Source organism: Nycticebus coucang, chromosome X, assembly GCF_027406575.1.
Source record: "Nycticebus coucang isolate mNycCou1 chromosome X, mNycCou1.pri, whole genome shotgun sequence".
In the NCBI taxonomy this organism is placed as follows: Eukaryota; Metazoa; Chordata; class Mammalia; order Primates; family Lorisidae; genus Nycticebus; species Nycticebus coucang.
The window spans coordinates 148,717,761-148,744,481 of NC_069804.1; the positions used below are offsets into that span (position 1 = coordinate 148,717,761).

At 39.7% G+C, this 26,721-nt stretch overlaps 1 long non-coding RNA gene and 1 pseudogene across 1 annotated transcript; one reads left to right on the forward strand and one right to left on the reverse strand.

Annotated features, from left to right (window-relative positions):
* The first annotated feature begins 1,180 nt into the window (after positions 1-1,180).
* LOC128577991 (uncharacterized) lies at positions 1,181-3,749 on the forward strand. The gene is made up of 2 exons (XR_008377656.1): positions 1,181-1,646; positions 3,589-3,749. It is a non-coding gene; the product is annotated as an uncharacterized LOC128577991 (long non-coding RNA).
* A 3,722-nt stretch (positions 3,750-7,471) lies between these two features.
* LOC128578314 (40S ribosomal protein S25-like) lies at positions 7,472-7,901 on the reverse strand (annotated as a pseudogene).
* Positions 7,902-26,721: the final 18,820 nt, after the last annotated feature.

The following is a 26,721-nucleotide window of genomic DNA, read 5'->3' on the forward strand; positions in this document are numbered from 1 at the left end:
CGTGGAAGACATTATTCTTAGTAAAGCATCACAAGAATGGAGAAGCATGAATCCTATGTACTCAATTTTGATATGAGGACAATTAATGACAATTATGGTTATGGGGGGGGAACAGAAAGAGGGAAGGAGGGAGATGGGTGGGGCCTTGTTGTGTGTCACACTTTATGGGGGCAAGACATGATTGCAAGAGGGACTTTACCTAACAATTGCAATCAGTGTGTCCTGGCTTATTGTACCCTCAATGAATCCCCAACATTAAAAAAAAAAAAAAATACAGAGATTGTGCAATTTCAGGTAAAATCAAATTCTGCGCAAATTGTAGAACTTCAAGCAGTTATCGCAGTTTTCTCCGCATTTCCCAATCGAGCTTTAAATATTTATACTGACAGTGCTTATTTAGCTCATTCAGTTCCCTTATTAGAGACAGCAGCGCAAATCAAACATGTATCAGAAACTGCTACCTTTTTCTTGCAACTCCAAAATCTTATACACCAAAGGACCCTCCCCTTTTCCATTGGACACCTTAGAGCTCATTCCAATTTACCTGGCCCCCTAACTGATGGTAACCACAGAGTGGACAGAGCCACTCACTTAGTCTATACTGCCCAAACCACCACAAAGCCTGATCGGATCACATTAGCCTCCGCTGCTCACCAATTACATCATCTAAACGCTCACACCCTTAGACTCATGTTTCAAATTACCCGGGAACAAGCCCGCCACATCATAAAGCAATGCCCTTCTTGTGTAATTCTACTCCCTACTCCCCATCTAGGAGTAAATCCTCGAGGTCTCATACCCAGTGCCATCTGGCAAATGGATGTTACTCACCTACCTGAATTTGGAAAACTCAAGTATGTTCATGTAACCATAGATACCTTCAGTGGATTTATTTATGCCACTGGCCAGTCAGGGGAGACCGGCAAACATGTCATTGCCCATGTAGTAGCCACCATGGCTGTACTAGGCACCCCTAAACAAATTAAAACTGATAATGGTCCAGGATACACAGGGCACGCATTTAACACCTTCTGTAAACACCTCGGTATCAAACATGTCACTGGTATACCATTTAACACATAAGGGCAGGGCATAGTAGAATGTGCCCACTTATCTCTTAAAAACACTCTAGAAAAAATAAAGAAGGGGGAATGGTACCCTGTTAAGGGGTTCCCAAGAAATCTCTTATCCCATTCATTACTCATTTTAAATTTTTTTACACTGGACCAAGATGGCCGGTCTGCAGCAGACCGCTTCTGGCACCCAGATACTAAACGGGATTTTGCCACTGCTCTATGGAAAGATCCATTAGATAATAAATGGCACGGCCCCGATCCAGTTTTAATTTGGGGTAGAGGTGCAGTATGCATATATTCACAGAAGATGGAAGCAGCACGATGGTTACCTGAACGACTGGTCAAACAAGTAGATAACATCATCACCTCTAATTCCAGGGAGCAAGAGACCCCCTGAGAAGGCTTTCTTTCCTTTGCAGGTAACTATGAGCACCTGGATATGGCTACTGCTGGGAATATCTCTCCTGATACGAAAAAATGAAGGTGGTTTTGGTAATCCCCATGAGGCTCGGGCACTCTTACAAAAATTAACTGGTACTCCTTGAGAGTGCCGTGGTGGCACCTGGAATGGTGAGACAACCCCTCTCCTAAATGTAGATTGTGGTGATAAAACAGCATACGTAGTAATGAGACAAAATATTCATGGAGCACAGGCATGGGTCTGTAGCAAAAAGGCTAAAATTATCCCCACCTCTAATAACAAGCCTGGACCATGCCCTTGTATAGAATTCCATCCATCTGTACATAATACCTGGTATGAGCAGGTTCCACTATGTACTGGTACAGATAATAATACCTATTTTACAGCAATCTTGACCAGACATTTTTCGGGGACATTTGGAGGGGAGTGGGACACAGTCCCTCAGGTCCAGGGGACCTCAAATAAATATGCCCAATCTGGCTGTCCTGATACAGTAGGAAAAAGTTTCCTGGAATAAGACTCCACCTGTGCACGTCTCTGATAGAGGTGGACCCCAAGATCAGGTAAGACAGAATATAGTCCAAAAGCAACTGGAAAGCATTATAAACTACATGTGTCCTAAATTTAACTACCATCCAATAGCTTTACCCAAAAATAGGGATGCGAATCTAGACCCCCAAACCCTGAAAATGCTAGACATCACACATAGGTTACTTAATCAATCCAACCCTTCTTTGGCTCAAAATTGCTGGTTATGCCTTCATTTAGGACTATCTATGCCTATTGCTATCAATGCTAATTCCATTGAATTATCATCTAATAACTGCATGCCCATCATGCCTTTACCAGTACAACCTATCTTTTCTGAAGCACCCTGTATTGTCTCCCCTTATAGAGACAACAGTTATGCTATTGATATTGGCATACTCTCTTTGACCAATTGCACTGACATCATCAATATTACTTATTCCCCATGTGCTCCCAATGATACGGTATTTGTTTGTGGCAATAACTTGGCATATACCATTCTACCCACTAATTGGACAGGATTATGTACTATCGCCCTTTTACTATCCGATATAGATATAGTCAATGGAAATGAATCTTTACCTATACCATCTTTTGATTAGATATCTGGCCATTCTAGAAGGGCTGTCCAATTTCTCCCTCTCTTGGCCACTCTGGGCATCACTGCTGGCATGGCCACTGGTACCGCCGGTATGGGCATTGCTGTACATAAATATACTGAACTAGCTCAACTTATGGCAGAAGATCTACAAGCCCTATCAGGCACAGTTAAAGATCTTCAAGATCAATTAGATTCCTTAGCTGAAGTAGTACTACAGAATAGAAGAGGTTTAGATCTTCTAACGGCAAACCAAGGAGGCATCTGCTTAGCATTACAGGAAAAATGCTGCTTTTATGCAAATAAATCAGGAATTGTTCAAGACAAAATAAAGAAATTACAAGATAATCTAGAGGAAAGAAAAAAAAATTATGGGCAACCCATTTTGGAGTGGGCTAGATGGCTTTCTGCCTTATCTCCTTCCATTTTTAGGGCCCCTCCTTGGCTTACTAATATTACTGTCACTAGGACCTTTTCTTTTTAACAAAGTCATGGCCTTTATAAAACAACAAATTGATGCTATTAAAATGCAGCCCCTCCAGGTTCATTATCACAGACTTGCTATGGAAGATGAACGCATAACCATAACTACTTAGGGGACAGGCTAGTCAAGGATGGGTAACGAGGACCTTCATCTCAGATTTTGCTTATCCTACCAACCTAAGACAGGAGCCCAGTCAGATAGCTACCGTGTATCCCATGACAGGTAAGGAGGATCAGCTGAGATGGTAAGGCAGTCCCAACCTAAGACAGACACAGTCACCCCGCCATCTCAGTCGAGAGTTGGCAAAACTTTAAAAGTAAAATGTACATTTAAAAATATTATTAAAAAAGGGGGACCTGTGGAAGGCTGACACCACAGCATCTATTTTGTAGGCCAAGTGCTATTTCCGGTACTAACAGACTTAAGTTTCTATTTCCCTGCAAATGCTAGGCCTAAGTTTCTATTTCCCTGCAAACGCCAGGCCTCTTCTCGTAAATCACGTGAGCAAAACTTGGAAGCTTGCCGTTTGGAACTTATCTCCACCAAGGCCAGGTTGCTTGGATACCTGGTGACATAAACCTTCTCCTTCACCTACCCTTATATACCCTGGAAGAACTTTGCAATAAACGAGACTTGATCAGACTCCTGTCTTGTCTCCATTCTTCGCTCCCCTTGCCCCTTCCCATTCTCACCCCCTCCTCCAGGTATCCCTGTCGACTGACCTGCGGGCCGGGTCAAGCTGGCCGTGTCAGACCCACCAAGTCTTAACATTGAGGAAGCCAACAGCAATAGTGATAAATATAGAAATGGTACATCCAGAACCTAGTGCACACTGAACAAGCAGACACTGGGAAGTTGCATGAGACTCCCATGTCACCCACTATAGCTGTACTCGTTCCTCTCCTTCATCTCACATTGATGAGCATACTGGAGAGGTAATACGTGACCAGCTAGAGGAGAAAGAAAATTCCTGAGTTTGGTTTAAGAATGGATCTGCTTGGTATATGGGTTTGAGCCCAAAATGGAAAGTAGTTATATTATAGCCTCACTCCAGAGCAGCCTTGAAAGACAATTAAGAAGGAAAAATGTACCAAATGGGGCAGATCTTATAGGAAGTACACCTGGTCATCTACTTCATATTGGTGGAGACGTGGGCTAAGGTTATAATAAACATAGACTTATAGCCATCAGTGAATGGCTAGACCAGGGGCATGGAAAGAGAAAAAAATGGAAGATCAGAGAAAACAGATTCCAGAATATAGGCATATGCATTGACATAAGGTAGCGGACACAATTGTGAAGATCTTTGTATCAAATGTTAACGTTGATCAGAGAAGACCTACCATGAAAAAGTTACTAAACACCAAGTACTAACCAATTGATGCTACCCAAGTCTTCTTCATCATCCACCCCAACATTGGCAAAATCGATTCATAATAAGAGTAGCGTGGTAGCAGGGACTAAGGTTATGCATGGCCCTAAGGTAGGAGAAAGTCCCACTCATTTAGAATGATCTACCTACTTCTAAATGTATAAATTGCCAGTAACAGTGACCAATGCTGAGGCCCTGGTATTGCACTATTCCCCAAGGAGAACAATCATCCCCTTGGTACCAAATCTACTAAAAAGGGCCTTATCTATCCTGGAAGGGCCAGCTGCTTATCCTCACAGGGATGAGTCTAAGTATGAGTTTACCTTTTCTGCTTGCAGAACTCCAGCCAGAACCACTACCTGGAGACTTTATGGAATGCTTGAATTCCAAGTGTGGGACGACATGGCATTTAACAAGGGGAACCACATCACAGCAAAGTGTGGGAATGAACCAATGACCATGGGATACATTGGTCATATTACACACCACAGCATCCAGCATCAGCTAGCCTCACAGAAAACTAAAATGGCCTCGTAAGGGCACCACCTTAGATACAACACTCAGAAGGAATGAATTGAATCAGAGAACTCCATAAGGTGCTGTGTCCCCTACAGGAAGAATAGATCAGAAAACAAGGATTAGAAGCAGAAATGGCCCCGCTAACTATTGCTCACAATGACCAACTGCAGGACTTTGTGTTTCCTTTCCCTGAAACTTTAAGCTTTATACAGTTAGGAATCTTGGTCTCCAAAGGGGGTGCACCCTCATCAGGAGACACACAAAAGATCCCATTGAGCTATAAGCTGTGACTAAAAACTGGACACCTGGGGCTTCTTGTGTCCAATTACCAGCAGCCAAGAAGAGGACTCACCATCCTAGCAAGAATAATTAGCTCTAATCAGCAGGAGGATATAGACACAATATTTCACAATGAAAATAGAAAGAACTAAATGTGGAACTCAAATGACCCACCTGTATGTACCCTGGTACTTCCCTAACCCATTGTAACTCTGAATGAACATATGCAGAAGCCACAGTCTGAGAAGGGTATGGTTACTGGGATGCTGACTTTTCAAGAATGAGGGTTTGGGTCAAACAAACAGATAAGCCACCAAAACCTGCCAAGGTAATAGCTAAGTGTGAAGGGAATTTAGAATGGACAGTGAAAGAAGAAAGCAATGAGTGCCAGTTGTAGCTCAAGACCAGCCTACATGATGTTGGGGCTGTAGTTTATCCCACTAACCTTATTCTAAGAGAGGCCTACAAAAGCTCTGGATGAACTTCTCCCTGAATATGTATGAAGAAGTAGAGTAGCATGATACAAGGGGTGGATTATGGCAGACTTAAGAGGTGTGGCACTCAGATCCCACTTCCAGAAAGGATTCACTGCCCAGCTGCAAGGAGAGTAATTATTTGACAACCACCAGTACTTTCAAGGTTGGCCTCCATTTTCTTGGAGCAGCCCCTGCCAATGACTGAAAAAAGGCAATGGCCCAAAGGTCAAGCCATTTCTGTCCAATATAGGACTCCTCCAATGAGAATTTGCTCCAGAATTCCTCCATCAGATTAGCAGAAACCTTAGGTCTGCATTGAATTTGATGATTGCCCCTGCCCAATCCTACTGCCTTTCCCATTGAAGGTGCCACTCTCCAATAAATCTCAGTATCTGCTTCTTAGGCAACCCATCCTTCCTGGAATGTTCCCTTTTAAAATGAAGTGCTCTATTTTTAAGAATTCTTCCCCTTGCCCCTGCTCCTGGTACTGGGGGGAGTATGCAACTTGAGTGACCTCATGGTAGCAGAGGGTAGATAAGACTGCCAAGACCACAGTGTGCCTTTGACTCCTCATTTGGTCTCTGCTGAGGGAATACTGATCTCTGATCTGGGCTGCTCCCTGAGCTGGTAGTTCTGAAGGCCCAGTGCTTTCTCTCCTGGGCATTTTGCTGGTTTCTAAGGAAGGAGCCTACCACTGGGGTTGCCTATGGACCATTGTGACTCTCCACTTAGTCCAACCTGGCCAACTTCCCTGCTGACATAGTCTCACTAGACTTTTACTGGTGCTATGGGCTCCCTCCTTGGAAGTCTGTAACTCTTCTCTGATCATGACACTAAGTTTACTTTGCAGCTTTTGTAGTCATCTCCTCCCAGTTCTAAGCTGGAAAGAAAAGGGCAGGTGGTGCTTTATTCAGGAACTTTGCCCCAAAAGGGGGGAGATTTATACATCCCTGATCACATTTCTCCACTATCTTTGCCTCTATCTACTCTTCTTCCTGCTGTCCAGAGGAATCAGAGAAGCAGGCTTTATAATCTCTACACCTCTTCTTGTCTGGCCAAAAAGACTTTAGGTTAAAGTCTGATCAGTTCAGCCCAGGTCTTCTTCTTTTTTATTTTTTATTTATTTTTTTTTTTTTACTAAATCATAGCTGTGTACATTGATATGATCATGGGGCATCATTCACTAGCTTTACAGACCGTTTACCAAGTTTCACATATACCCTTGTAAGATGCACCGCTGGTGCCATTCAATCCTGTAATCCCTCTACTGGGCATATACCCAGAAGACCAAAAAGCACATCATAACAAAGATATTTGTACCAGAATGTTTATTGCAGCTCAATTCATAATTGCTAAGTCATGGAAGAAGCCCAAGTGCCCATCGATCGATGAATGGATTAATAAATTGTAGTACATGTATACCATGGAATATTATGCAGCCTTAAAGAAAAATGGAGACTTTACCTCTTTCATGTTTACATGGATGGAGCTGGAACATATTCTTCTTAGTAAAGTATCTCAAGAATGGAAGAAAAAGTACCCAATGTACTCAGACATACTATGAAACTACTTTAGGGTTTGCAAATGAAAGCTATAACCCAGGTCTTCTTTATAAGATAAAGAAAAAGATACAGGAATTTAGAAAATTCATCTCCCTCTTTTTTTCATTTTTTCAATAAAGTTTTATTTTTCCAAATATACAGTTTGTTGGACACTGTTCATGCACCTTTACCAGCAGCTAGGGCATCTCCACCTTTAATATTTCTGATGTAAATTACTTGAGCTCTGTGCTTTGAAACAAGTTTGATAAGTCCTTTACTAAGGAGCTCCTAAAGCACTGCCCTGACCAGGGAACCTCAAATCTTCAGTCTCTCAGAGACCACAGCTGGGGTGATAAGCTTATAGTTGGGAACTTCCTTACAGAGTTTGTCATATGTTGCTTTGTAAAACAAGACCAGGTTGTTGAGCTTGTCTCAAACTTTGCCTTTGGACCACTTCTTCTTTTTGGCCTTGCCCCCAGATTTGTTCACTGGGTCTTTGTCTTTCTTGGCTGACTTTCCAGCATCTTTCTTCTTCTTGTCATCCTTGGGTGGCATTGCAAAGCTCAGAAAGGACCTGCCACTACCACAACCTAGCTAAGATGTCGGACAAAAAAAAAATAAGAAGAAGTTATCTCCCTCTTAATAAAGTCTGTCTTTCAGAACTATTTGAATGCTTTGAACTTGAAAATCCTATTGTGGAAACCACAAATGGAATAGTATTTTTTTTTCTTTGAATCCTTACAAGTCCTAATTCTACCCTTCTCTCATTGCCCCTGAGCAGACGGGTGCCTTGAGTCAACTAGAAAGGTCATGCCTCTGAAAAAGTAAAGGAGGAATGCACATTAATATATCTTAGGGAAAAAAGACTATTTCCATTATAGAACTTACTTTCATCTCAACTTTCCAAGTCCCAGAGCCCTGCTTCTCTTAATGTCTTATAGGCAAGAGAATCGACAATATGAAAAATCAATCATGCCTTGATATGAGAGGCAATTTGCACTGTTAATCATCACAGGAAGCCTATGATGTAGGTACTCCTACAAATAAGGAAAGTGAGGTACAGAGAGGTTAAGAAACCTGCTATGCACAACTTGAAAGTGTCAGTATATTTTAATTGGGTCATCCCGCAGAAGCAATACATATAGGGATGAATGTCTAATAGTAAAATGTCAAGCCTACTTATTGGCTAATCTTCAGAGGCAACAGAGCCAACAACATTCCACCCAACCTTTTTTGAACATTCTTGTTTGTTTGTTTGTTTGAGATAGTCTCACTATGTCACCCTTGGTAGAGTGCTGTGGCGTCACAGCTCACATCAACCTCAAACTCTTAGGCTTAAGCGATTCTCTTGCCTAAGCCTCCCAGGTAGCTGGAACTACAGACACCTGCCACAATGCCCATCTATATTTTTGTTGTATTTGTCATTGTTTAGCATGCCCGGTGTATGTGGCCAGCGCCCTAACTGCTGAGCAACAGGCTCTAAGCCTTTTTTGAACATTCTTAACTACTGAAATTTTCACTTTAGGATCATCCAAGGCCTTGATTAGAGAAGTTCTAGCCTTGACACATATCCTCAAGAAATGCAAGGCTCCTTTGAAATGGCTTAAGTAGTGAGTATCCCAACATGGGTCTTCCCTTGCTCATAACTCCTGGCCCATACCCAACTCTCGTTAGGTACCATGCCCTAATGCTGATCTTTTCATTGTGGAAACAAAAAGCCCTAAAATCATCTGAGAGAAGTAATTCGCAAGGCCTAATGTGTCTTTCCTCTCTTCTATTTTCTCTGGTGGGATTTAATTACAAGCATAAATATGAAAAATACATACCACATATGATGATTCACCATTATTAAAATTAAATAAGAGAAAATCTTTGGCATTCACATTCATTTTCTTATTTGGAAGAGACATCCCATTCTACTGATTGCAATATAAATAAGTTTGGAATAATGATTGTGATATCCCATTAAACTAATGGATTCAATCTCATAAGTCATTTTTATGGATAAAAATTTAACAAACTATATTAATTCCAAAGAGAATACATTTGCAGTTTGTTCCAGGAAAGTAGATTACTGCACATAATGTCAACAATCATTACTTCCTGGTGTTATTTACCTGATCCCAATTTCCTAGCTAATGGCACCATATGTGTGATGAATAATGCACTATGTGAAGTGTACACTGTCCAAAAACACATTATATATACAACAATTATTGGAGTGTACATCATCTAATAAGATAATTTGTATTTCTTCTGTGGCTTCCACCCTCTTCCCACTATTTTTATCATATATATACCTAAAAGAAACATTCAGAGGCAGGCACAAGGATGTACAAAGTGAGCAACCTTTTTCATGATTGTTACTTGTTTTGAGATATAAATGAACTTACAAGTTATCACCACCAGATCAAGATGTAGAAAGTTTTCAGCACCCCGCAAAACTCCCTTGTGCTCCTTCCCTGTCTATAATCACGAGGTAATCACTCTCTGATGTGTATCACCTTATGTTAATTTCAAAGAGAGTGGCTTTTTAAAAATGTAAATTCAGTGCTTAAAAATCTCCCAAAGATTTATTTGTCACCATTGCAAAAGAAGTTCAAGGAAAAGTCCAGCCCTTCTAGCAATGAGGCTTAAAAACAAAAACTTACAGTTTTAGGAGGCTGACTAGATAAAAATTATCCAAATTTCCTTCTTCCTTTAAAAGTTTTTAAATCAGTTTCTTTTTTTTTCTAAGAATAAAAAACAGAGGAATGCCTGATTGTATGCCTGTCTTAAATTTTGGGTTTTTTTTTTTTTATTAAATCATAGCTGTGTACATTAATGCATTTATGGGGTACAATGTGCTGGTTTTATATACAATTTGAAATACTTACAACACACTGGTTAACATAGCCTTTCTGCAGGCAATTGAAGCAACACCAAAAATACATCACTGGGACCTGATCAAACTAAAAAGCTTCTGCACAGCCAAGAACACAGTAAGTAAAGCAAGCAGACAGCCCTCAGAATGGGAGAAGATATTTGCAGGTTATGTCTCTGACAAAGGTTTGATAACCATAATCCACCAAGAACTTAAAAATATTAGCAAGAAAAGAACAAGTGATCCCATCTCATTGTGGGCAAGAGATTTGAATAGAAACTTCTCAGTTCCTTTTTTTTAATCCCTGCCCTCCCTCATTCCTCATTCTACCTCCTTACTCACTACTTCCCATACCAAATGGAGTCCTGAAGCCTGCATATAGGAGCTTTGACAGCTCCTTGAACACACCTCTTCTAACTCCATATTTGGGGACATTTAACTGGTAGCTTAAAATTGGCCATAATGGGGGGAGGAGACAAGATGGCTGACTGAAGCCAGCTTTCCACAGAGGCTCCCGTTCAGAAGGAGAGTTAAAGGACAAAAATTCAGCAAGTAACCTGGTGGATTTAAGCTGCACTAATGAGAAGGTTGTAGAACGCACGTCAACCCCGCTGAGGCGAGCTGCGACCACAAGGATACAAACAAAAGGTACAAAATCCATCACCAAGTGGATGGGAGTCCCCTCCCCCATGAGAACGGCTCAGAGTGCCCCACAAACAACCGGGCAGAGTTCAAAGTTCCTCCCACTACACTCCACAGGAGAGACCCTCTAAAAAATGGACCTACCTCCCCTACTAGGGTGCCACGGGGTCCTCCTGCCAGGCATAAAACTGTATAAACTATATATAGTCTCTACCTGGAGTTCTGAGCTCCCAGCACTCTCCTTCGCTCACACTGGGGTCTGGAGGCCAGTCCCAGTTGGTCGGTGGAGAGGGGACGGCACCGGAGTGGCGGTTCCCTGAGGCAACCAGTGCGACAGCCGTCTTTTGGTGATAATGTGGCCAGGCATGGAACTGTGTAGGGCTGTGTGTGTTCTCTGCCCGCAACCCCAGGCTTCCAGTGCTCCCCGCGCTCCCCTCTGCTCTCGCTCCAAGGTCTGGAGGCCTGTCCCCCGGGGGTCCAGACTCTTGGGCAATTGCTCGAGGGGTGTAGACAGTGCTGGGCTGCGGCTGGTCAGTGCAGACTCTGGGATATGGGGGCGGAGAGAGGGCGGTTGGCTGGAGGGGAGCTGCACCAGAGCAACGGTTGCCTGAGCCATGAGGCAGCAGCCCTCTTTTGCTAGCAATACAGCTCACTACAGAATATTCTGAAGCCACACCCCCTGTCTCCCTGGGCAACCAGAGACGCTGAGTTTGCCTGAGGCAATTCCAACTTGCAAACCAGGGAAACTCCCAGGGCGGGGCAGACCCAGAGGTCCGCTTTCCTAAACCTAAGACGCACCTGGCCCTCAGGGGATCGTCAGCCAATAGACAATACAAGAGCAAAGACAAGCTGATTTGGAACTCAATTCAGATTCTCTTCTGCAGGGGAAACGCAGAGTTGTTCTGTTCTGTTCTGTCAGTAACATTAATCAGGGGCCAGACTGGACCTGAGTGAAAACCCCTCAACCTTCATCTAGCACCCGAGGTTGTCAGGCCTCACCTCCTCCTGCTAGAGAGAGGCAGAGCGCAGCGGCCTGGCAGACTTCCTTGTGATTCAGGCAGGTACAAACTCCTGGAGTACCGATTCACTACAGGCGACTGGGTCAGCCAACTGCAGAGCTATCAGTGACTGGGTGTGAAGTGGTGCAAGGTGGGGAAGGAGGCAGCAACCTTCCCAGACTGATTTATACGCTGGGTGGCTTCTCCTGACTCCACGCAGCACTGGAGCAAGCCACACCAGAGTAGTCACCAGACCTCTGTGATCCAGTTCCCAGAGACCTCTTAAACTCTCTCACCCGAGACAGGTGCAGACTGAGACAATTGATTTGGACAGTTTTGAACTGAACCAATCACCTGAGGACAAATCAGGTGGTGCCCTAGGTGCACGGTGGTAGGAAGGTTTGATTTTTCTTTTCCAATTGTTTGCTGGTGGGGGGTGGGGTGACTTCATTGCTGATATTTCTCCACAGCTGAGACTTCAATCCAGAGTATCTCTTTCACTAGGGTGGAACAGAAACCAGCTGAAAACAAGGCAGAACCATTTATCCCCACCACACCAGACAGGGCCCCAGTTTCTCAGGCCACAACACTGTATGGGCCCTAGACAAAGCCCCAGGGGAAAAAATCAGAGGGAGTAAAACAACCATGGGGCGGAATCAGTGGAAAAACTCTGGTAACATGAATAACCAGAATAGATCAACCCCCCCCCAAGGAAAGATATGGCAGATGCAATTGAAGATCCCATTCATAAACAACTGGCTGAGATGTCAGAAATCGAATTCAGAATTTGGATTGCAGACAAGATTAACAAAGTGAAATTAAAATTCAAGGAGAAATTCAAAAGTTGTCTCAAAAATTTAACGAATTTAAAGACAAAACCACCAAAGACTTAGACACACTGAAGAAAGAATTAGCAGCCCTCAAAGATATGAAAAATACAGTAGAATCCCTCAGTAACAGAATGGAGCAAGCAGAAGAAAGGATTTCTGACATCGAAGATAAAGCCTTTGGAACAAAACAACAATGAAGACACGAACTATCACAACCTCTGGGACACGGCAAAGGCAGTTCTAATAGGGAAATTTATAGCTTTGCAAGCCTTCCTCAAGAGAACAGAAAGAGAGGAAGTTAACAACTTAATGGGACATCTCAAGCAACTGGAAAAGGAAGAATATTCCAACCCCAAACCCAGTAGAAGAAAAGAAATAACCAAAATTAGAGCAGACTTAAATGAAATTGAAAACAAAAGAATAACACAACAGATCAATAAATCAAAAAGCTGGTTTTTCGAAAAGGTCAATAAAATAGATAAACCTTTGGCTAACCTAATCAGGAAAAAATAGAGTAAAATCTCTAATCTCTAATCTCATCAATCAGAAACAACAAAGACGAAGTAACAACAGATTCCTCAGAAATCCAAAAAATCCTTAATGAATATTACAAGAAACTTTATTCTCAGAAATATGAAAATCTGAAGGAAATTGACCAATACTTGGAAGCACGTCACCTTCCAAGACTTAGCCAGAATCAAGTGGAAATGTTGAACAGGCTCATATCAAGTTCAGAAATAGCATCAACCATACAAAATCTCCCTAAAAAGAAAAGCCCGGGACCAGATGGTTTCACGTCTGAATTCTACCAAACCTTTAAAGAGGAATTAGTACCTATATTACTTAACCTGTTCCAAAAGGTAGAAAAAGAAGGAAGACTACCCAACACGTTCCATGAAGCAAACATCACCCTGATCCCCAAACCAGGGAAAGACCCAACAAGAAAAGAAAATTATAGACTGATATCACTAATGAATATAGATGCAAAAATATTCAACAAGATCCTAACAAACAGAATCCAGCAACACATCAAACAAATTATACGTCATCACCAAGTCGGTTTTATCCCAGGATCTCAAGACTGGTTCAATATTTGTAAATCTATAAATGTTATCCAGCACGTAAACAAATTAAAAAACGAAGACCATATGATTCTCTCAATCGATGCAGGAAAAGCTTTTGATAATATCCAGCATCCCTTCATGATCAGAACACTTAAGAAAATCGGTATAGAAGGGACATTTCTTAAACTGATAGAGACCATTTACAGCAAACCCACAGCCAATATCATATTGAATGGAGTTAAATTGGAATCATTTCCACTCAGATCACGAACCAGAGAAGGCTGCCCATTGTCTCCATTGCTTTTCAACATTGTAATGGAAGTTTTAGCCACCGCAATTAGGGAAGAAAAGGTGATCAAGGGTATCCATATAGGGTCAGAAGAGATCAAACTTTCACTCTTCACAGATGATATGATAGTATATCTGGAAAACACTAGGGACTCTACTACAAAACTTTTAGAAGTGATCAAGGAATACAGCAGCATCTCAGGTTACAAAATCAACATTCATAAATCGGTAGCCTTTATATATACCAACAACAGTCAAGTTGAAAAAACAGTTAAGGACTCTATCCCATTCACAGTAGTGCCAAAGAAGATGAAATATTTGGGAATTTATCTAACAAAGGACGTGAAAGATCTCTATAAAGAGAACTATGAAACTCTAAGAAAAGAAATAGCTGAAAATATTAACAAATGGAAAAACATACCATGCTCATGGCTGGGAAGAATCAACATAGTTAAAATGTCTATACTACCCAAAGCAATATATAATTTCAATGCAATCCCTATTAAAGCTCCACTGTCATACTTTAAAGATCTGGAAAAAACAAGACTTCGTTTTATATGGAATCAGAAAAAAACTCAAATAGCCAAGACATTACTCAGAAATAAAAACAAAGCAGGAGGAATTATGCTACCAGACCTCAGACTATACTACAAATCAATAGTGATCAAAACAGCATGGTATTGGCACAAAAACAGAGAAGTAGATGTCTGGAACAGAATAGAGAATCAAGAGATGAATCCAGCTACTTACCGTTATTTAATCTTTGACAAGCCAATTAAAAACATTCAGTGGGGAAAAGATTCCCTATTTAACAAATGGTGCTGGGTGAACTGGCTGGCAACCTGTAAAAGACTGAAAGTGGACCCACACCTTTCACCATTAACTAAGATAGACTCTCACTGGATCAAAGATTTAAACTTAAGACATGAAACTATAAAGATACTAGAGGAGAGTGCAGGGAAAACCCTTGAAGAAATCGGGATGGGCGAGTATTTTATGAGGAGGACCCCCCGGGCAATTGAAGCAGCTTCAGAAATACACTACTGGGACTTGATCAAACTAAAAGCTTCTACACATCCAAGAACACAATAAGTAAAGCAAGCAAACAGCCCTCAGAATGGGAGAAGATATTTGCAGGTTATGTCTCCGACAAAGGTTTAATAACCAGAATCCACAGAGAACTCAAACGCATTAGCAAGAATAGAACAAGGGATTCCATCGCAGGCTGGGCAAGGGATTTGAAGAGAAACTTCTCTGAAGAAGACAGGCATGCGGCCTTCAGACATATGAAAAAATGCTCGTCATCTTTAATCATCAGAGAAATGCAAATCAAAACTACTTTGAGATATCATCTAACTCCAGTGAGACTAGCCTATGTCACAAAATCCCAAGACCAGAGATGTTGGCGTGGATGTGGAGAAAAGGGAACACTTTTGCACTGCTGGTGGGAATGCAAATTAATACATTCCTTTTGGAAAGAGATATGGAGAATACTTAGAGATCTAAAAATAGATCTGCCATTCAATCCTGTAATCCCTCTACTGGGCATATAACCAGAAGACCAAAAATCACATCATAACAAAGATATTTGTACCAGAATGTTTATTGCAGCCCAATTCATAATTGCTAAGTCATGGAAAAAGCCCAAGTGCCCATCGATCCACGAATGTATTAATAAATTGTGGTATATGTACACCATGGAATATTATGCAGCCTTAAAGAAAGATGGAGACTTTACCTCTTTCATGTTTACATGGATGGAGCTGGAACATATTCTTCTTAGTAAAGTACCTCAAGAATGGAAGAGAAAGTACCCAATGTACTTAGCCCTACTATGAGACTAATTTAGGGTTTTCACTTGAAAGCTATAACCCAGTTACAACCTAAGAATAGGGGGAAGGAGGAAAGGGAGGGGAGGGAGGGGAGAGGTGGGTAGAGAGAAGGGGATTGGTGGGATTACACCAGCGGTGCATTTTTCAAGGGTATATGTGAAACTTGGTAAACGGTCTGTGAAGCTAGTGAATGATGCCCCATGATCATATCAATGTACACAGCTATGATTTAATTTAAAAAAGGAAAAAAATAAAATAGTCATAAGGCAAAAAAAAAAAAATTGGCCATGATGGAAGTATTTATACTATAGAAATTGGCAAATTCTATAAATTAGGACCCTGCATTCCCTAGAGATTATTGCTAAGTGGTTACCAGCACACCAATGGCCAGTACACCACATACACAAACACACACAGCATTCAAATCAAATCAAATTGCTTTAGAGAGCTTTGGGATTAAAAGTGCTTTCCAGTCATACGAAACAAAATCAACCATAGAAACCATAGTAGGGCCAAATTTCAACTGAGCTAGTCCTTTAAAATCTACAAAAGCCTGCCACTGATTGTGATTTGGTTTTGCAACAATTGCCACTTTGTGAACTGATCCCACAAAGTTTAAATGCATGGCAATTTCTCAGTTGAAGTAAGCTATTGGTAAATTTGCCTAAAATTTTTGCAATATCTTTAGAAACAGAAGGGCATATTATAGAAATAGTTGAAAATTCACCGTGTGAAACAGGGTTTAGTAGTTCAAGTCTATTCTACAATCTTTGTTTTATACAGTTTGGAGCATGGTAATGCTTTGTGCCCAAACCAGGCAGTAAGTTCACTGGGGTAAGAAAAGTATATTCTTCTTCCCATAAATTCCTCACAGAGCCCAGCACAGTGTTAGGTTTCAAGCAGATGCCACGTAACAATTTCATTGTTTGCTCCCTTATTTCCTCCTCCAGCACATCCCCCTAGCCAATTACCCTATACTTTCTCAGAGCTATTCCCTACCATTGTTCTAACCCACCCCGTCACAAAAAAAAAAAACCCTACCACAAAAATCAAGATGAATATTATTAAGTATTCTGTTTTTCAGGAACAGAGCAAATTAATTTGAAAAATATTAATATTTAAGCACTAACATGAAGGGCATTGTTCTAAATACTGTAGGTGCATGCGAAGATGACTTAGACACAAACATTATCTTTATGGAGATTCCAGGCAAATAGAGTAGATTAGATAGTGTCTTAGTCCATTTTCTGTTGCTTATAGAAGAATATCTGAAATTGGATAATTTATAAAGAAAATGAATTTATTTCTTACAGTTATGGAGGCTGAGAACTCCAAGGTCAAAGGGCCACAACTAGTGAGGGCTTTCTTGATGGTAGGGACACTCTGCAGAGTTCCAAGGTAATACAGGGTGTCACATGGTGAGGGGGCTGAATGTGCTATCTCAGATCTCTCTTCCTCTTCTTATAAATCCATGAATCCCACTCTCATGACAACTCATTAATTTATTAACCCATTAATCCATAAATCCATGAATGGCTTAATCCACTTATGAGGGCAGAGCCCACATAGCCCAATCACCTCTTAAAGGCCCCACTTTTCAATACTGCCACATTGAAGAGGGAATTTCAATATGACTTTTGGAGGGGAAAATATTTAAACCATGCAGATACATGCATAAGAAACCCTTGTACAAGTAGAAACATCATTTCAGATAAAATGCTATGAGAGGCTAGTCCAAGTACACTGATGTTTACAACGAATTGATCACTACCGCTTACAAATTTCTTCACTCTTTCTTCACTCCTACTATTTCATTTTACTAGCCTAAAAAATTAAAAATAAAAAAAATGCCAAGAGAATTTAGGGAGGGAGAGTTATTGAGCATTCCAAGTTTAAAACAGAAGGGGAGGAGCAAATAACCAAGATAGAAAAGCATGAGCGCATACAACAGGAGCAGCAGCTTGTCTGGAGTGCAGACTGTGAGAAGAGGAATAGTTTAAAATGAAGTTAGAAAGTGGAGATTAGTTTATAAAGAATTATCAATATTTTGCTAAGGATTTTGAGCTTCACCTTGGTCTTTGTATTACTCAAATTGTTTTAGATTATGCTGCAGTAAAATCCTCAAAATCAGTAACTTAAAACACTAAGATTTATTTCTTACTCAAGCTGCATGTCCATTGTCAGTAATCTGGGGGTCCCTCGCTCACAGACCAAGGACAACAGAGCAGTCACCATCTGGAGCTAGAGAATAGGGCAAAATGTACACTGATTCTGAAAACTTCTGTCTCAGCATATCACACATCTCTTCTGCCCATATTTAATTGGCTATACCAAATCACATGACCACACCTAACTTCAAGGGAGTGAAGAAGTGCAATCCTACTATATGCCTAAAAGAGTGCAGAGCCAGATATATTTAATAGCCTGCACTAATGACTGCCAGAGTCTTTAAGAAGGGGGTTGATATGGTCATATATACACTTCAGAAAGATCACTTAGCACCATGTGTTGGATGGATTGGGGGGAAGCTAACTTGGAGGTAGGAAACCTAGTAAGAAGGCTGGCGCACTTCTAGGGGAGATATGGTGGTGGTCTCATCAAAAGCAACGTAGGAGATTTAGAGAAAAGGGAACATATACATTAGACATTTAATGAGATATTAAGAAGAATCAACAGAACTAAGCCAAGAGATTGGGAAAGTAGGAGTAGGGGTAAATAGGACTGCTGCTGTTAGATATGTCTAGTGAGCAGAGATTGTGGTGATGAACCAGGATTTGGGAATAGGACTGGTGATGGAGTGGAGTTAATGGACAGACCTAGTAAGTGGATGATAAGTGTAGTTGGTGGTCGCTGATTATTGGTGGTGAACTATGGATGATGAATGGTGGGTGTGGATAGTGAAATTCAGTATAACTAATGTGTAGCATACAAGGTGGGGAGCAGCAGGAGAATTGTGAATGGATGGAGAGGTAGCCAAGAGAAAAATAAAAAAAAAAAGACTTTGGTTTGGATCTTATCATAAAGGCAATAGGAACCACCAATCATTTTAAACATCATCTGCCTGATGACTTTTCAAGCACATGAAAGAAAACATCATGTGGTAGAGCAAAGCAAAGGGTAGCTGACCAACCAGTTTGTGTATGAATCTGACAAAGTTAAAGAGTAGAGGAATGGGTTATGTATATAATTCAGACTGCATTGTTATAGTTCATTTATATCTGACATTTGACAACTGTCTTGACAAAGGTGAATTGGAATATTTCTTGATTTCTCATATAGGGTTTTATTTTTCCATTTTTTATTTTATTCTCATTTTTCCAGTTCATTTACTGCAACTCAGTGGCATTATTTCACTGATGAGTGTGCCCATAAGAACACCAAGTTTATAGAAGGCTCTACCATCTAGAAACTGCCTTTGTAGATTGATTCAAAATATGGTCTTCGTGGAAAATCAGTCTGAGTTCAGAGAAATGAGAGATCACAGAATTCTGACCCACAGAATTGTGAGCAAGTAAAATGATTATGGCTTCAAGCCACTAAGTTTTGGAGTGGTTGGTTATGAAGCCAAGCTGAGACATCACCTATGAGTAGACAAACCTGCTACCTCAGGATCCAAAGATGTGAAATAACAAAAAGTTCACAGCATGAAAATGCTGGTTATTCCATACCTGAGAGAATAGCATTCACTTTTAGAAAAAATACACACAAAAATCCCCCAACTAATTCAAATTGAATTCTGCCTGTTTGAAAAACTGCAATCAACTACTAATGCCATATGGTGCTAAACAGGTGGTAGATTTTTCTCCCCTTGAAAGAGATGGAAAGTTATCTTCAAAGACTTTTTACTTTATGATTTATTGCTTCAATCTCCTTTAGAAGGCAAATAAATATTTAATTCTTACATGGGCTTAATTCTTTGTGCAGTTTCACCTCCTGTATCCTCAATTATAAAGAGGAGTAAATCTTACTTGCCAAAGAGTTACATCTCTAAGGTCACCCTTTAAACTTCTAGCGAAAATAATTCACACTCTACTTCTTTCATGTTTAAAGGGTACACATTTCTCAGCGTTTTCAAGGAGGTGGCAGAGCTGATGTTTCTTAAACCCACAATTCTGCTTTTGTGAAATCAACAAAGGCCCTATGTGGCTTTCTATAAAGACAAAAGATTCCATTTCTAGCAACCTAAAGAAAGGATAGCTTTTCTGTACCATAAAGATTCAGAACTCCTTGAATTAAGCGTCACGAGGTTTGGCAACTCTTTGACAACCCTACTTTTCTTTGCTCAAGAAAATCTTAAGTTCTAATGAACAGTCAAGTGAAATTTCTCATAGAATACAATGTTAGAGACCACAGAATCAAATTAGAACGATAAAAATGGAAATTTCTCTTTCATGTCTAAAATCTTTTATCAGAATTTAAATAGTTTTGTTTCGTTATTATTTTTCAACAAAACTTGTAATGCTCAAGCTTTTTTTTTTTTTTTTGGCCAGGATCAAGTCAATCGATTTGTGTTTATTGTTCATTAGGCTGAGGTATTGAGGGATTAAGTCCCAGAATAGGCAATTTGGCTTTCTATAGGCATAGACTGTACCCTGAACTCTAGCAGCAATCTAACCTTTGACTTCAGCCAGGTCACTTTGCACTCAAGAAGAACACATAATATTACAACTGCATCTGTATGAACGTTCCAACCATGGGAACAATTTGATCTCTTTTTATAGGTGTAATGATGTTTGCCATCAACTACACAAGATTTAACTGAGAAAAAAAGGATCTAACTTGAAGTTGGGCCTGTGGTATGAGTTCATACAAACCACATTTACAGTTTTTAGTGCAAAATGATGCACTGATATAATAAATAATACTAACGACACAATGATTTTCTTTTCCTTGTTATGAATTTTTTAAAAAACACTTTTTTGAGGTATTATTGGCATGTAAAAAGTTGTCTCTATTTATTATATGTAACTCAGTGAGTTGGAGGGTAAGTATACACATGTGAAACTACCATAACCAAGACCATATTCATATCCATTACATCAGAAAATTTCCTCCCACCACTTCTATTATTTGGGGGGTGTGTGAGAGCACTAAACATAAGATTCACTCTTAGAAAATGTTAAGGATACAATACAGTAGCATTAGCCATAAGCACTATAGATATTAAGAACTATTTATCTTGCAAAACTTAAATTTTCTACCCTTTGACCATCACCTAATTTTTCCTTCTTCCAGCCACTGGCTTCTATGAGTTTGAATGATGCAGATTCCACATAAAGTGAGATCATACGTATTTGTCTCTCTGTATTTGACTTGGCACAATTGTCTAGTGGGTCCATCCATGTTGTTGCAAATTGCAAGATTTTCTTCCTTTCTAAGGCTGAATAATATTGCACATAAACTTCACATTTTCTTTATCCTTCATACATCAATAGATACTATATCTTGACTATTGAGAATAATGTTGCAATGAAAAATGGAGTGCAAGTATAGCTTTAAGATTCTGACTTCAACTTCTTTGAATAAACACCTAGAAGTGTCCAGGCATAGTGGCTCACACCTGTAATCCCAGCATTATGGGAGGCCAAGGTAGGAGGATGACTTGCAGCCAGGATTTCAAGACTAGCCTGGGCACCATAGCAAGACACTTTTTCTATGAAAACTTTTTAAAACAGCTGGGTGTAGTGCACACACCCATAATGCTAGCTGCTTGGGAGGCTAAGTCACAAATCTGAGGCAAAAGGATTACCTCACTTGAGTCTAGGAGTTTGAGGCTACAATGAGTTATGATTGCACCACTGCACTCTAGCCTCAGTAACAGAGTGAGACCCTGTCTCTTACAAATAAAAAAAAAAAAGCCAAGAAGATTCCAGAAGACTGCTGGATCATTAGATCATATGGCAGTTCTATCTTTTTTTTTTGGCTTTTTTTTTATTTAATTTCAGAATACTAAGGGGTACCCCTTTCATGAACCAGTGCAAAGAGTAAATGAACCAGAGGGGGACTGGTGGAGAATTAAGAAAATAAATCACACAAGAGACATCGATTGCATAGAAGATAAAGAGATGGGATAGGAAGGTCTAGCACAGCTGATGATGACAGCCAGTACCAAACCATGTGAGCAGCTTTATTTATATAGTACTTAAACAAAGTTGCTTACACTAACAATGTTACAAATCAGCAAGGAAAGAGAGTAGGAATATTTTAATCTTACAAGGTTGAGGATAAGTAAATGATGTGAGTCTTAGTACATGGGTAAAGATTAACTTTAGAGAGAGAAGATCATGTGTTTTTAGGCAAAAGATAGAAAAGTATACAGAAGCTACGTGATTTCTGGCAGGGGGAGCAAGGAGAATGGACTACTGTTGTTTTAGGAAAGGAGAAAAGGCAGTTTGGGGTCATTACTTAAATGCACCTCCCGGGTTGTGGGGGTCTTGACACCTCACAATCTGCACTCCACATACATATATTTTATTTACACACTTGGTTTTTTGTACACATTATACAGATTGAGTCAAAGTTATAAGTGTGCCCTTCATCCAGACAGCATACACTGTACCCAATAGATATGCATTTGCTCAGCCCCTCCATCCAACTTGATTTTCATTAACATTTATTTCCACATATAGACTTAAATATTGAACTATTACTTCCAATTTGGTATTGAGTACGTGTGTTTGTTTCTCCATTCTTGTGATGTTTCACTTAGAAAAATGTTTCTAGTTCCATTCAGGCTGTCACAAAAGATACTAGATCACCATTTGTTTTTTATTGGGGATTCATTGAAGGTACAAAGAACCAGGTCATAATAGTGACCCATCCCCAAGAGGTGTGTCACAATCCATGAGCCCCCCCTCCTCTCTTCCTCAAATGGGAGGTCTAGTTTCAAGCATTCTCCATACTTCCTTCCAAAAAGGTTGTATTAGCTTGCAGTCCCACCAACAGTGTAGAAGTGCTCCCTTCTCTCCACATCCATGCCAGCATTTGCAGTTTTGAGATTTTATGATGTGGGACATTTTCACTGGAGTTGGGTGGTTTTGATTTCAATTTCTCTGATAATTAGGGATGATGAGCATTTTTTCATATGCTTGTTAGCAATTTGTCTATCTTCTTCTTTTTTTATTTTTATATATACATGTGTTTATTAGGTTTCCATTTTTTGCCTTCACAAAATTAAAGAGGCTTAAAATTTAATAAAAATAACAATGTCCAAGATAAGGACTAGAAACAAAAACGTCGTAAAGAATGAACAAATATAAATCATTCAGAAAAGAAATCAGAGAATTTCTGCATCAAAATATTAAGCAATAATAATAATAATGATGCAAAGAAAGTAAGATTCACATTGTCAAATAAGAATATGTCTATTATAAAATGCTTTGACTCTGAGATTCAGTATGGAGTCATCAGTTAAATTCTTATTATTTTTTTAAAGTCTCGAAAAATAGGCAACTAATATTTATAAATAAAAGTTAAAGATAATTTCAAAAAACAGATCACATTAAGTCTTTTTTTTTTTTTTTTTTTTTGGTTTTTTTTGGCCGGGGCTGGGTTTGAACCTGCCACCTCTGGCATATGGGACCAGCACCCTACTCCTTGAGCCACAGGCACCATCCAGATCATACTAAATCTTACAGACAATAGAAAAAGAAGAAATACTTCAAAATCATGCTACTTGATCTGGATACACCTGGTATTAAAATTGGAGAGAATATATCATTATAAAGGGGGAAATTACAAACATATTTCACTTATAAATGAGGATGGAATATCCCAGACAACACATTAACAAGTTGAATTTAAAATTAATGTTTAAGTAATATACTTTCGTGAAAATTAAACACAATTTATGTGAGAATTAGTCACTATTTTCTTTTCTTGTCTATTTTTTTCTTCTTTTCCTTTCCCTCACCTAATCCCACATTCTCTGTCTGATCTCCCCTTCCACCATGCCCCACTGTGTCATTAATTGTCATTGTCTTCATATCAAAATTGAATACATAAGAGTCAATGTGTGGAACTGAATCACATTGGATTCAAGGAACACATTATTCTTAGTGAAGCATCACACGAATGGAGAAGTATGAATCCTTATCTATCTTCTTTAAGAAATGTTCCATTCACTTCTCCTGCCCAGTGACATAAAGGATTGTTGGCTCTTTTTATGTTGATTAATTCGAGTCCTCTCTAGATCCTAGTTATCAAGCTTTTAACTGATTCATAATATGCAAATATCTTTTTTTTTATTTTATTATTAAATCATAGCTGTGTACATTAATGCAATCCTGGGGCACCATACACTGGTTTTAGAGACCATTTGACATATTTTCATCACACCGGTTAATATAGCCTTCCTGGCATTTTCTTAGTTACTGTGTTAAGACATTTATTTTCTACATTTAATAAGTTTCACATGTACCCTTGAGAGATGCACCATAGGTGTAATCCCACCAATCACCCTCCCTCTGCCCATCCACGCCAACATCTCTGGTCTTGGGATTTTGTGATATGGGCTAATCTTACTGGAGTTAGATGATATCTCAAAGTACTTTTGATTTGCATTTCTCTAATGATTAAGGATGATGACAATTTCTTCATATTTCTGTAGGCCGTGAGCCTGTCTTCTTCAGAGAAGTTTCTCTTCAAGTCCCTTGCTCAGCCTGTGATGGGATCACTTGTTCTTTTCTTGCTTAGACATTTGAGTTTGCTGTGGATTCTGGTTATTAAACCTTTGTCAGAGACATAACCTGCAAATATCTTCTCCCATTCTGAGGGCTGTTTACTTGCTTTACTTACTGTGTTCTTGGCTGTCCAGAAGCTTTTTAGTTTGATCAGGTCCCAGTAGTGTGTTTTTTTATAATTAGTATTAGATCATACCTGTGTACATTAATGCGATCATGGGGCACCATGCACAGGTTTTATAAACAGTTTGACACATTTTCATTACACTGGTTAACATAGCCTTCCTGGCATTTTCTTAGTTAGTGTGTTAAGACATTTATATTCTGCATTCACTAAGTTTCACATGTACCCTTGTAAGATGCACCACAGGTGTAATCCCACCAATCACCCTCCCTCTACCGAGCCTCCCCCTCCCTCTCCTCCCTCTTCCCCTTCCTCATATTCTTAGGTTATAACTGGGTTATAGCTTTCCTATGAAAGCCATAAATTAGTTTCATAGTAGGGCTGAGTATATTGGATACCTTTTCTTCCATTCTTGAGATACTTTACTGAGAAGAATATGTTCCAGCTCCATCCATGTAAACACGAAAGAGCTAAAGTGTCCATCTTTCTATAAAGCTGCATAATATTCCATGGTGTACATATACCACAATTTATTGATCCATTTGTGGATCGATGGGCACCTGGGCTTTTTCCATGACTTAGCAATTGTGAACTGGGCTGCAATAAATATTCTGGTACAAAGGTCTTTGTTATAATGTGATTTTTGGTCTTCTGGGTATATACCTAGTAGAGGAATTATACGATTGAATGGCAGATCTATTTTTAGATCTCTAAGTGTTCTCCAAACATCTTTCCAAAAGGAATGTATTAATTTGCATTCCCACCAGCAGTGTAGAAGTGTTCCCTTTTCTCCACATCCATGCCAACATCTCTGGTCTTGGGATTTTGTGATATGGGCTAATCTTACTGGAGTTAGATGGCATCTCAAGGTAGTTTTGATTTGCATTTCTCTGATGATTAAGGATCATGAGCATTTTTTCATATGTCTGTAGGCCGTGCAACTGTCTTCTTCCGAGAAGTTTCTCTTCAAGTTCTTTGCCCAGCCTGCGATGGGATCACTTGTTCTTTTCTTGCTTATACGTTTGAGTTCTCTGTGGATTCTGGTTATTAAACCTTTGTCGGAGACATAACCTGCAAATATCTTCTCCCATTTTAAGGGCTGTTTGCTTGCTTTACTTACTGTGTTCTTGGCTGTGCAGAAGCTTTTTAGTTTGATCAGGTCTCACTAGTGTATTTTTGAAGCTGCTTCAATTGCCCGGGGGGTCCTCCTCATAAAATACTTGCCCAGACTGATTTCTTCAAGGGTTTTCCCTGCACTCTCTTCTAGTATTTTTATAGTTTCTTGTCTTAAGTTTAAATCTTTAATCCAGTGGAGAGTCCATCTTAGTTAATGGTGAAAGGTGTGGGTCCAGTTTCAGTCTTCTACAGGTTGCCAGCCAGTTCACCCAGCACCATTTGCTCAATAGGGAATCTTTTCCCCACTGGATGTTTTTAATTGGCTTGTCAAAGATCAAATAACAGTAAGTAGCTGCGTTCATCTTTTGGTTCTCAATTCTGTTCCAGACATCTTCTTCTCTGTTTTTGTGCCAGTACCACGCTGTTTTGATCACTATTGATTTATAGTATAGCATGAGGTCTGGTAGCGTGATTCCTCCTGCTTTGTTTTTATTTCTGAGTAATGTCTTGGCTATTCGAGGTTTTCTCTGATTCCATATAAAATGAAGTATTATTTTTTTCAAGATCTTTAAATTATGATAGTGGAGCTTTAATAGGGATTGCATTAAAATTGTATATTGCTTTGGATAGTATGGACATTTTTAACAATGTTGATTCTTCCCGGCCATGAGCATGGTATGCTTTTCAATTTGTTAACATTTTCAGCTATTTCCTTTCTTAGAATTTCATAGTTCTCTTTGTAGAGATCTTTCGCATCCTTTGTTAGGTATACTCCCAAATATTTCATCTCCTTTGGCACTGCTGTGAATGGAATAGAGTCCTTAATTGTTTTCTCAGTTTGACTGTTGCTGTTATATATAAAGGCTACCAATTTATGAATGTTGATTTTGTAACCTGAGATGCTGCTGTATTCCTTGATCACTTCTAAGAGTTTTGTAGTAGAATCCCTGGTGTTTCCAGATATACAATCATATCATCTGCGAAGAGTG